Here is a 10774-nt window from a genome sequence, read left to right as displayed (position 1 = left end):
CTTACTGACTTTCTAAGTTGTCTTAGGTGTTTGTGGTTTGAGAAGTCTGGAAACTGCCACAGCTCCCCTTGATTCAGTCCCCTTAGACCTGCTACCGGTTCGCTGGGGTCTGGTCTTGGCCTGCATGGCCCATGCTGAACTGAGCATCTCTTCCAGCCTGGCATAATAGACCTTTCCAACCATCCAGATTGTCTTGGGCTGGAAATTAGTTTCACTTCGTCTTTTTGTGGGTTCTGCTGCTCTAGAATTTGTTTAGAGCCATTTTTTTACAGGTATTTGGAGAGGTTTTGGGGAAAGCTGAAGCAAGTCACTACTTTTACTCCACCATCTTGGCTCTGCCAAGACTTCTTTCTAAATGTATACAAGGAGGCAGGGGTGAAGGTGGAAATCTGGTGGAGGTAACAGTGAAGACATAGACAGGGACCATTATGAACAGAATCTGGGGACACCTGTTTGCAGGCAAATGTAAAAAAGAAATGGTCAGTAAGAGAGAGGCAATAGATCAGTGTGCATGTGTGTGTGTGTGTGTGTGTGTGTGTGTAACCCTACCATGTCCTTTCTGAAACCTGCAATGATTGGCATTATTTTTAGAGTGAAGCACAATGGAAAATGGGAATCCATGAGGTAAGGCCTACAAGGCAGTGGCAGAAAGTGCCTAGAATGGAGAGCCTGGATATTCCTTGGAAGCTTTGATTGTATGAAGAGTACAGAGAAAAGAGAGAGACCAGATAATTATAGAGGACATGAATCAGAGGGACTAGAGTAGACAGAAAGAGAAAATAAAGAAATTGAGAGAAATCCTTTTTGGAAGGGGGCACAAAAAGTGAGATAGAAAAAAAACCTAATTAGCAGGTATAGCTGAAGGGGAGGAGAGGAGGGAGAAATATATTTGATTAACAAAGCAAAAAAGAGAAGGAAGAAATATATAGCCAGATAAAAGCAGGAGATTAAAAAAATGAACAAAACCCTAAAGGGAAAGAGGTAACAAATGAGAAGAAGGGATCAGGGTGAAGGGAAGAGAGCCAGATGTAACAGCCAACTTTAAAAAAAAATGAAGTAGATGAAGGAGCAAAATACCATGTTTGCAGCAAAAGAAGGGAAAAATCATAACTTCAAAAATAATACATTTTTAGAGATTTTAGAGATGCAGGAAAATATGTCTAACTCTTATAATTTTAAGTGTTAATGGATTAAAGAATAGAATAAAATGAAAAAAGTGACATTGTATAAGACAACAAAACCCTAAAATCTGTTTCTTAGAAGCACAGGCAAAGCAAGAGAATCCTGCCTGAGCACCAGCAAAGAGATCCCTGTGAAGTGGGTAGACAGGGGTAGATATCGTAGTTTAAAACTAATATGTAAAATAAAATTTAGGGGATAAAAAAAATTACCATACATTAAATGAATCCAAAAAAGCAGAAGTTGACATCATGCTATCAGACAAAGCAAAAAAGAAACCTTCAGAAACAACAAAAAGGAATGAACAAAGAAACTTTTATGCTGAAAGGAGCCATAGGCAATAAACCAATATCAGTAATAAACATATATACTCCAAATGTCTTAGTATCCAAATTAATAAATTAAACATTATCTGAGTTGCAAAAAAGACACAGACAGTAATAATAATGACAGAAGACTTCAATATCCCTCTCTCAGTTTTGGATAAGTGTAATAGAAAGATAAACAAAAAGAGAAAATATGGAACTGAACAAATATCTGGAGAAACTAGAGTTAGAAGGCTTATGGCATCTTCTAACTGGGACAGCAAAAGAATATGCATACTTCAGGGCAGCTAGGTCTGACCTTGGAGTCAGGAGGACCTGAGTTCAAATCCGGCCTCAGACACTTGACATTTACTTACTAGATGTGTGACCCTGGGCAAGTCATTTAATCCCAGTTGCCTCACCAAAAAGAAAAAAATATATATGCATATTTCTCTGTACCACATAGAACTTTTACAAAAATTGACCAATGTATTAGGACACAGAAATATTCCAAACAAATGTTAAAAGGCAGAAAAAGCTAATATATCCTTCATAGAGCATACTGCAATAAAAAATAGAAATTGATTCAGGGAAAACAAACCAAAAATGCAGACCAAAATGGAGATTTAACAATGAAATCTGGCTCGGATTCTTATAATCTAGCCAATAGCTCACTAATGTTCAGACTCCTTAAGAGTCTGCCCAATATGACTGATATTCTAATAAATCTTGTCTTTGGCTGAAAAAAAAAGAAATCTTAAAAAAATAAATGGGTCAAAAAACAGATCATAGAAATAATAATTATAAAAATTAAATAATAATGAAATATACCAAAATTTTAAGGATGCAGCTAAAGCAGTCTTCAAGTGGAAAAATCATATATTTATAACCTTACATTAACAAAATGAAAAAGAGATTATTAATAAACATGTTTTCTTTTTCCTTTCCTGTTTTTCATTGAGTCTTGTATTTGAAGATCAAATTTTCCCTTGGACTCTGGTCTTTTCATCAGGAAAGTCTGGAAGTCCCCTATTTCACTGAATGTCTGTCTCCTCCAAGATTATGCTCAGTTTTGCTGGGTAGTTGATCCTTGGTTGTAATCCAAGCTCCTTTGCCTTATGAAATATCATATTCCAAGCCCTCTAATATTTTAATGTAGAAGCTGCAAAGTCCTGTGTAATCTTGACTATGGTTCCATGGTATTTAAATTGTTTCTTCCTGGCTGCTTGCAGGTTTTTCTCCTTGACCAGATAATTCTGGAATTTGGATATAACATTCCCTGGCATTTTCAATTTGGGATCACATTTTCAGGAGGTGATCAGTGGATTCTTTTGATGACTATTTCACCCCCTGGTTCTAGGGCCTCAGGGCAATTTTCCTTGATGATCTCCTGATAGATGCTGTCCAGGCTATTTTTTTCATCATGGTTTTCGGGTAGGGCAATAATTCTTAAGTTATCTCTCCTGGATTCATTTTCCAGGTCAGTTGTTTTTCCATTGAGGAATTTTACTTTTTTTTTCATCCTTTTGATTTTGTTTTACCAATTCTTCATGTCTCATAGAGTCATTAGCTTCCAATTGCCCAATTCTAATTTTTAATGAATTGTTTTCTTCAGTTAGCTTTTATACTTCCTTTTCCATTTGGCCAATTCTGCTTTTTAAGGACTTGTTTTCCTTTCTTCTTTTTCTTTAAAGTTTGCCTACATTTTATTTTATTTTTTTTAATTTATTTTTAGTTTTCAACATTCACTTCCACAAGATTTTGAGTTCCAAAATTTTTCCCCATCTCATCTCTCTCCCCCACCCCAAGATGGCATGCATTCTGTATATCCCCTCCCCTAATCTGCCCTCCCTTCTCTTATCCCCTTTCCCCTCTATTAAGGACTTATTTTCTACAATTAATTTTTGTCCTTTTTTCAAGCTATTGACTCTTGCTTGCATACTTCTCATTTCTTTTCCCAATTTTTCTGCTACCTCTCTTATTTGATTTTTAAAATCTTTCTTGAGCTCTTCCAAGAAGGCTTTTTGGGCTTGAGACCAGTTCATATTCTCCTCTGAGGTTTCAGATGTGGGTATATTGACAACATTGTTATCCTCTCCTGAATTTGTGTTTTGCTCTTCTCTGTCACCAAGATATTTTTCTATGGTCGTTGTTTCTCTATGTTGCTTCTTGCTCATGTTGTTTGCCTTTTTTTCTGGCTTTTAAAGTTGATCTCTGCTTCTGGGGCACAGGGGGTGCTATCTCAGGCTTCTTGTGCTAGAGGATAGGGGCCTGGTTACTGGTTTCCTGAGGTGGGGCTTGCCACTGGCTTGCTGGGACTCCTCCCTTTCTGTACTAGTCCCTTTCAGTCACAGCAAGAGGGACCATTCCTGTTAATCCCTCTAGCCTCATGAGCTAAAAGACTGCTGTATCTAGTCTTTCTGCTGACTCTACTATTTCAGGATTTTTCCTGGGGCATTATTCTCTGGGTTTTTCAAGGTCAATAAGGGAGGCTGAGTGACTTACTGCTCATTCTGCTATCTTGGCTCCCAGAAGTCTAAATAAGTGATTTTCAACATTCAGTCTCTGGGCTAATAGCTCCAAGAGCAGCACTGTCACTGCTACTGCTGCTGATTCTATAGCAGCTCTTTTGGTGGTAACAAAGAATTGGAAATTGAGGGGATGCCTATCAATGGAGGAATGGCTGAAAAAGTTGTGGTATATGATTGTAATGGAATTCTATTGTGCTATAAAAACATGATGAGCAGGCAGATTTCAGAAAAACCTGGGAAGATTTACATGAACAGATGCTGAGTACAAGACTGCTTTGATCATTACTGCTTTGTTGTATAATTTGACATATGGTACTGCTAAATCACCTTCCTTACCTTTTTTTTCTATTGATTTCCTCAATATTCTTGACCTTTGGTTCTTCAGATGAACTTTGTTATTATTTTTCTAGTTCTATAAAATAATTCTTTCATAGTTTTGATTGGCATGTCACTGAATAAGTAAATTAATTTAGGTAGTATTGTAACTTAGTATGTTGGCTCAGCCAACTCACAAACAATCAGTATTTCTTCAATTGTTTAGATCTTATTTATTTGGTGAAATGTTTTGTAACAGTGTTCAAATAGTCCCTGGATATGTTTTGGCAGGTAGACTCCCAAGCATTTTATATTGTATACAGTTATTTTAAATGAGATTTCTCTTTCTACCTCTTCTTACCGGCTTTTCTTGGTAATATAAAGAAATGTTAATGATTCATATGAATTTATTTTGAATCCTGCAACTTTGTTAAAGTTTTCAATTGTTTCAACTGGTTTTTTTTAAGTTGATTCTCTAAGTATATCATTAAGAGTTTTTTTTGGGGGGCAACCTATTTCATTTTTGAGCAAGATGGCAAGCAACGAGCTGGGAGAAACTTGAGGCCTCATCTGTCTGTCCAGGATCTGACCACCTTGGATGCTATCAAGTTGACTCAGCTCTCACATGAAGTTATCAGCAGACAAACAACAATAAATATAAATACCATTGGCCATACAGCACATGGAAAGTCAGCAGCAGTAAAAGCTATTTCTAGAATTCATACTGTCTGATTCAAAAATGAGCCGGAAAGAAATATTACCACTAAGTTGGGCTATGCTAATGCTAAGATTTACAAACTTGATGACTAGGTTGTTCTCAGTAAGAATGTTACAGATTTTGTGGAAGCAGCACACTTGATGAATTTCCTACAGACATTCCAGGAACTAAAGGAAACTTCATATTAGTCAGACATGTCTCTTTTGTGGATTGTCCTGGCCACGAAATTTTGTTGGCTACCATGCTCACCAGTGCAGTGGTTATGAATGCAGCTCTACTGTTAATACCTGGTAATGAATCTTGTCCTCAGCCTCAGACTTCTGAGTACCTAGCTGCCTTAGAAAGCATGAAATTGAAACACATTCTGATTCTACAGAATAAGATTGATTTGGTGAAGGTAAGGCTAAGGAATAATATGAACAGATTCTTGCATTTATACAAGGTACAGATGAAAAGGGAACTCCTATTATTCCAATTTCTGCTCAGCTAAAGTATAATATTGTAGTTGTTTGTGAATACGTAGTAAAGAAAATTCCAGTACCTCCATGAGACTTTACTTTAGAACCTAAACTTATCGTTATTCAGCTTTTTGACATCAATAAGCCTGGTTGTGAAATTGGTGACCTTAAGGGTGGTGTGGCTGGTGATAGTATTCTCAAAAGAATGTTAAAGTTGAGTGAGGAGTTGGAGGTCAGGCTTGACATTGTCTCTAAAGATAGTGAAGGGAAACTCATGTATAAGCCAATCTTTTCCAAAATCATATCGCTTTTTGCAGAACATAATTATCTTAAGTATGCTACTCCTGGAGGCCTTATTGGTGTTGGAACAAAAATTGATCCAACTTTGTGCCAGGCTGACAGAATGGTGGGACAGGTTCTTGGTGCAGTTGGAGTACTGCCTGAAATCTTCACAGATTCGGAAATTTCCTCTTTCCTGCTTAGATGACTTTTAGGTGTACATACTGAAGGAGATTAAAAAAAAAACAGCAAAGGTGCAAAAATTGTCCAAGAATGAAGTGCTCATGGTGAATAAAGCCTCCTTGTGTAATGGAGGAAGAGTCAGTGCAGTCAAGGCTGATTTAGGCTAGATTGTTCTTACTAATCCTGGGTGCACAGAAATAGGAGAAAAAATTGCTCTTAGTCAAAAAGTTGAGAAACATTGGCATTTAATTGGCTAAGGCCAGATAAGAAGAGGAGTGACAATCAAGCCAACAGTAGATGATGACTAAAGAACTATCACTGAATGCCTAACTTTGGCTGAGGAAAGAGACTCCACTTAAATCTACAGGTATATTTTCAGAGCAATAATGGCAAATTAATTTCACAGCTCATTACATTTAGTGAATGCTGGATAGTTTTCTTGTGATGAAAATTTAACCTCTGGCATTAAAATACTAGTCAGTGTATGCAATAAATGTAAAAATTGGCGTAATGGTGGATTTGTTCCATATTTTAGCAGAAATTAATCATTTTCATATCACACATCTAATTTTATACATCAGTGCCGGTTTGAAATTAAGATATGTTTACAACAGTCAAGACATCTTCACTGTAGTACTTTTAACAAAATCTGTTTGAAACAAAATTTTTCTTATTGTTTCATTGTTCCTTTGAATAGCCCCAGGCCTCAAAAATTGTTTCAACAGTAAAATACTTAAAAGAAATAAAACTTTTTTTGAAGACCAAAAGAAAAAAAGTTTTGTTTCCCCATTGTCTATTCTTATTCCTTCAATTTATTTTTCTGGTCTTATTGCTATAGCCAGAATTTGTAGTACAATATTGAATAATAATGGTGATAATGAACATCCTTGCTTCACCCTTGATCTTACTAGGGAGGCTTCCAGTTTGTCTCCATTATAGATAATGCTTCCTCTTGTATTTAGGTGAATACTTTTTCCTTTTAAGAAAAGCTCCATTTTTTCCTATGATTTTTAGTGTTTTTAATAGGAAAGGAGCTGTATTTTGTCAACAGCTTTTTCTGCATCTAGTGAGATAATTAGGTTTTTTGTGTTTTGTTATTGATATGATCAATAATATTTATTGTTTTCATAATATTGAACCAGACCTGTAGTCCTGGCATAAATCCAATCTGGCCATAGTATATGATCTTTCTGATATATTGCTGTAGTCTCCTTACTAGTATTTTATTTTAAAAGTTTGCATCAATATGTGTTACAGAAATTGGTCCCTAGTTTTCTTTCTCTATTTTTTTCTCTTCCTGATTTAGGTATGAAATCAATATTTGTGTAATAGAATCATTTTTACCATTTTTCTCCAAATAACATATAGTATTGAATTAATTTTTCTTTAAAAGAGTTTGGTAGAATTCACCTATGAGTCCTGGGGATTTTTTCTTATGGAATTCATTCATGACTTGTTAGATTTATTTTCTATGATATGAGTTATTTTAATATTCTATAGACTCATATTAATATGAGCAGTTTATATTTTGTGAAATTTCCATCCATTTCATTTAGATTGTCAATTTAATTGGTGTATGACTAGTAACTCCCAATAATTGCTTTAATTTCATCTTCATTGATTGTATATCCACCCTTTTCATCTTAGATGCTGCTAATTTGATTTTCTTCTTTCTTTTTTTAATCAAATTAAGCAATGGTTTATCTATTGTATTGGGTTTTCCCATAAAGCCAGCTCCTAGTTTTATTTATTAGTTCAATGTTTTCTTATTTTATTAACCTCTCCTCTGATTTTTCAGGATTTCTATTGTGGTGTTTAATTGGGGATTTTTAATTTGTTCTTTTTCTAATTTTTGTTGTTGTTGTTGTTGCATGCCCAATTCATGGAACTGCTTCTTCTCTCTTTTATTTATATAAGTATTTAAAGATAAAAAAAAATTTCCCTTAAGTACTATTTGGTTGTATCACACACATTTTGGTATGTTGTCTCATCATTGTCATTCTCTTTAATGAAATTATTGATTGTTTCCATGATTTTGATTTCATCTACTCATCTTTTAAGATTCAATTATTTGATTGCCAGATAATATTTAATATCTACTTCCAAGATCCTTTATTGAATGGAAGTTTCTCGCATTATGAAATGAAAAGTGTGACACTTAATATTTTTGCTTTTCTGCATTTGTTTGTGAGGCTGTTATGCCCTAATACACGGTTAATTTTTGTGAAGGTGCCATGAACAGTTAAGAATATGGCATACTCTTTTTTATTCCCATTAAATTTTAAATTTTCTTCAGAGGTCTATTATATCTAAACTTTGCTAAAATTCTATTCATCATCTTAACTTCTTTATTTAGTTTGTGACTAGATTTATCTAGTTTTTAGAAAGGTAAATTAGGTCTCCTGATTGCATAGTTTTACTGTCAATTTCCTCCTGTAACCCATTTAACTTTTCCTTTAAGAATTTGGATGCTATGCCATTTGGTGCATATATATTAACTAAGGTAACTTTTAGTAAAATGTAGTTTCCCTTGTCTATTTTAATTAAGTGTATTTTTTTTTTTGCTTTTACTTTGTCTGAGTTCATCATTGCTACCCCTGCCTTTTTTACTTCTGCTGAAGCATAATAGATTCTGCTCCCGCCCTTATTTTTTAACTTTATGTGTTTCTTTCTTTTTCAAGTGTGTCTCTTGTAAACAACTTATTGTTGGGTTCTGGTCTCTAATCCATTCTGTTATCCACTTCCATTTCATGGGTGATTTCATCCCATTGACATTCAGTTATGATTGCTAACTGTGTATTTTGCTCCATTCTGTTTTCTCATTTTTATCCTCTTTTTTTAACCCTCAAAAATCATTTTTGTTTCTGACTGCTGCCTCCCTTAATTTGCCCTCCTTTTCATCGTCTTCTCTCCCCTCTTTTTGGTAATATGGATTTCTATGCCCAACTGATTGTGTGTGTATGTCTATATCTATATCCATAGATAGACAGATATGTATTCTTTCCTCTTTGAAACAGTTCAAATTAGAGTGGGGTTTAATCCACACCCCACTCCATTTTCCCTTCTATTGTAAAGAAATTCTTCCTTGTGCACTTCTCTCATATGAGATAATTTTCCCCATTCCTCCTCTGCCTTCCCCATCTCTTACTTCTTTTGAAACAATAATAATAGACTCACATGCCCTCTATCTAAGTAAAGTCCTTCTAACTGCCATAATGATGATAAAGTTCTTAGAGGTTACATGCATCATCTTCCCATTTAGGAATGTAAACAGTTTAACCTTATTAAGTTCTTCATGATTTCTCACTTGTGTTTACCTTCTTATGCCTCTCTTGAGTCTTGTGTTTGAATGTCAAATTTTCAATTCAGCCCTGGTCTTTTCATCAAGAATGCCTAAAAGTATTCTATTAAATGTCCATTTTTTCCCTACTGAGAATATACTCAGTTTTGCTGGGTAGGTTATTTTTGGTTGTAATCCTAGCTTCTTTGTTTTCTACAATATTATATTTCAAGGCTTCTATTCCTTTATAGTGATAGTCTAACTGTGGCTCTATGGTATTTGAATTGTTTCTTTCTGACTGCTTTCAGTATTTTTTCCTTCATCTGGGAGCTTTCAAATTTGGCTATAATAACTCTGAGGTTTTTATTTGGGGATCTCTTTGAGGAAGTGATTAGTGAATTCTTTCAATTGCTAGTTTGCCCTCTGGTTGCAAGATATGTCAGCAGTTTTCCTTTACAATTTCTTGAAATATGATGCCTTGGCTCTTTATTTTGTATCATGGCTATTCAATGTCTATTCATGGTTAGTCCAATAATTCTTAAATTATCTCTCCTTGATCTATTTTACAAGTCAATTGTTTTTTCCTATGAGATATTTCACATTTTCTTCTATTTTTTTCATTCTTTTCATTTTGTTTTATTGTTTCTTAATGCCTTATGGGATCATTAGCTTCCACTTCACCTATTTTAATTTTTAAGGAATTATCTTTTTCAGTGAGGCTTTGTAACTCTTTCCACTTGGTAAATTTTGTTTTTTAAGGAGTTAGGAAGTTGTCTAACCCAAGCTCGTGAAGACATCCCCCAGCAGAATGGACGGATGAGAATAATTTATTCCAATGACCATGAAGGCAGTTGAAACAGACTCTGTGAGGTGCCTAGAGGTTAATGAGACATTGAAGGTGCCAAGGTCCCACTACACCTTGGGCCATCACCAATAGTCCTGACTTTTATCATGCCGCTGGACTTCAATGACTCTGGAAAAGAGAATAAGGCAGGATGACTTAGCATAACTTTGCCTCATTTAAATCCAAGTCATGCACAAGTCAAGATATCACTCTGTGATGTCACTGGTCCTCTTTGAAAATGAAGGTACACCTCCTTAGGTAATTTTTCTTTTTGCTTGTTTTTAAGCTGTTCTGGGATTCTTGTTCAGCTTGTGTCCAATCTACACTTTTCTTTGAAGCTTTGCTTGTAAAGTTTTTCACATAGTTGTCTTCTTTGAGTCTTGAGCTTCCCTGTCACCATGGTGGCTTTTTATGGTCAGGTTCTTTTTTTTATTTACTTATTTTTCTAGCCTATTTCTTTACTTTGGACTTTAGATTAGAGTAATCAAAAGTACCTGTTTTATTTTATTTTGTAATTGTCTGTCTCTCTTGTTTGTTTAAGATAAAAGTCTCTGTTGCTTAGCTTACTTAATAGGCAGCATGACTAAGTGGTTTGAGCCTTGTACTTGTAGTCAGGAAGGACTGGGTTCCAATACCACCTCAGAAACTTACTAGCCCTGTGATCATTGGCAAATCATTTAAT

The 10774-nt window shown here is 35.0% G+C and overlaps 1 pseudogene; it reads left to right on the top strand.

The window, feature by feature from the left end:
- Window positions 1-609: 609 nt before the first annotated feature.
- Window positions 610-6326, top strand: LOC110211667 (eukaryotic translation initiation factor 2 subunit 3 pseudogene; annotated as a pseudogene).
- Window positions 6327-10774: the final 4448 nt, after the last annotated feature.

This window comes from Phascolarctos cinereus, unplaced genomic scaffold (assembly GCF_003287225.1).
Source record: "Phascolarctos cinereus isolate Bilbo 61053 unplaced genomic scaffold, phaCin_HiC Scaffold_2;HRSCAF=192, whole genome shotgun sequence".
Taxonomy (NCBI): Eukaryota; Metazoa; Chordata; class Mammalia; order Diprotodontia; family Phascolarctidae; genus Phascolarctos; species Phascolarctos cinereus.
The sequence above is the reverse complement of the archived record's forward strand: the minus strand, read 5'-3'. Positions and strand labels throughout refer to the sequence as shown.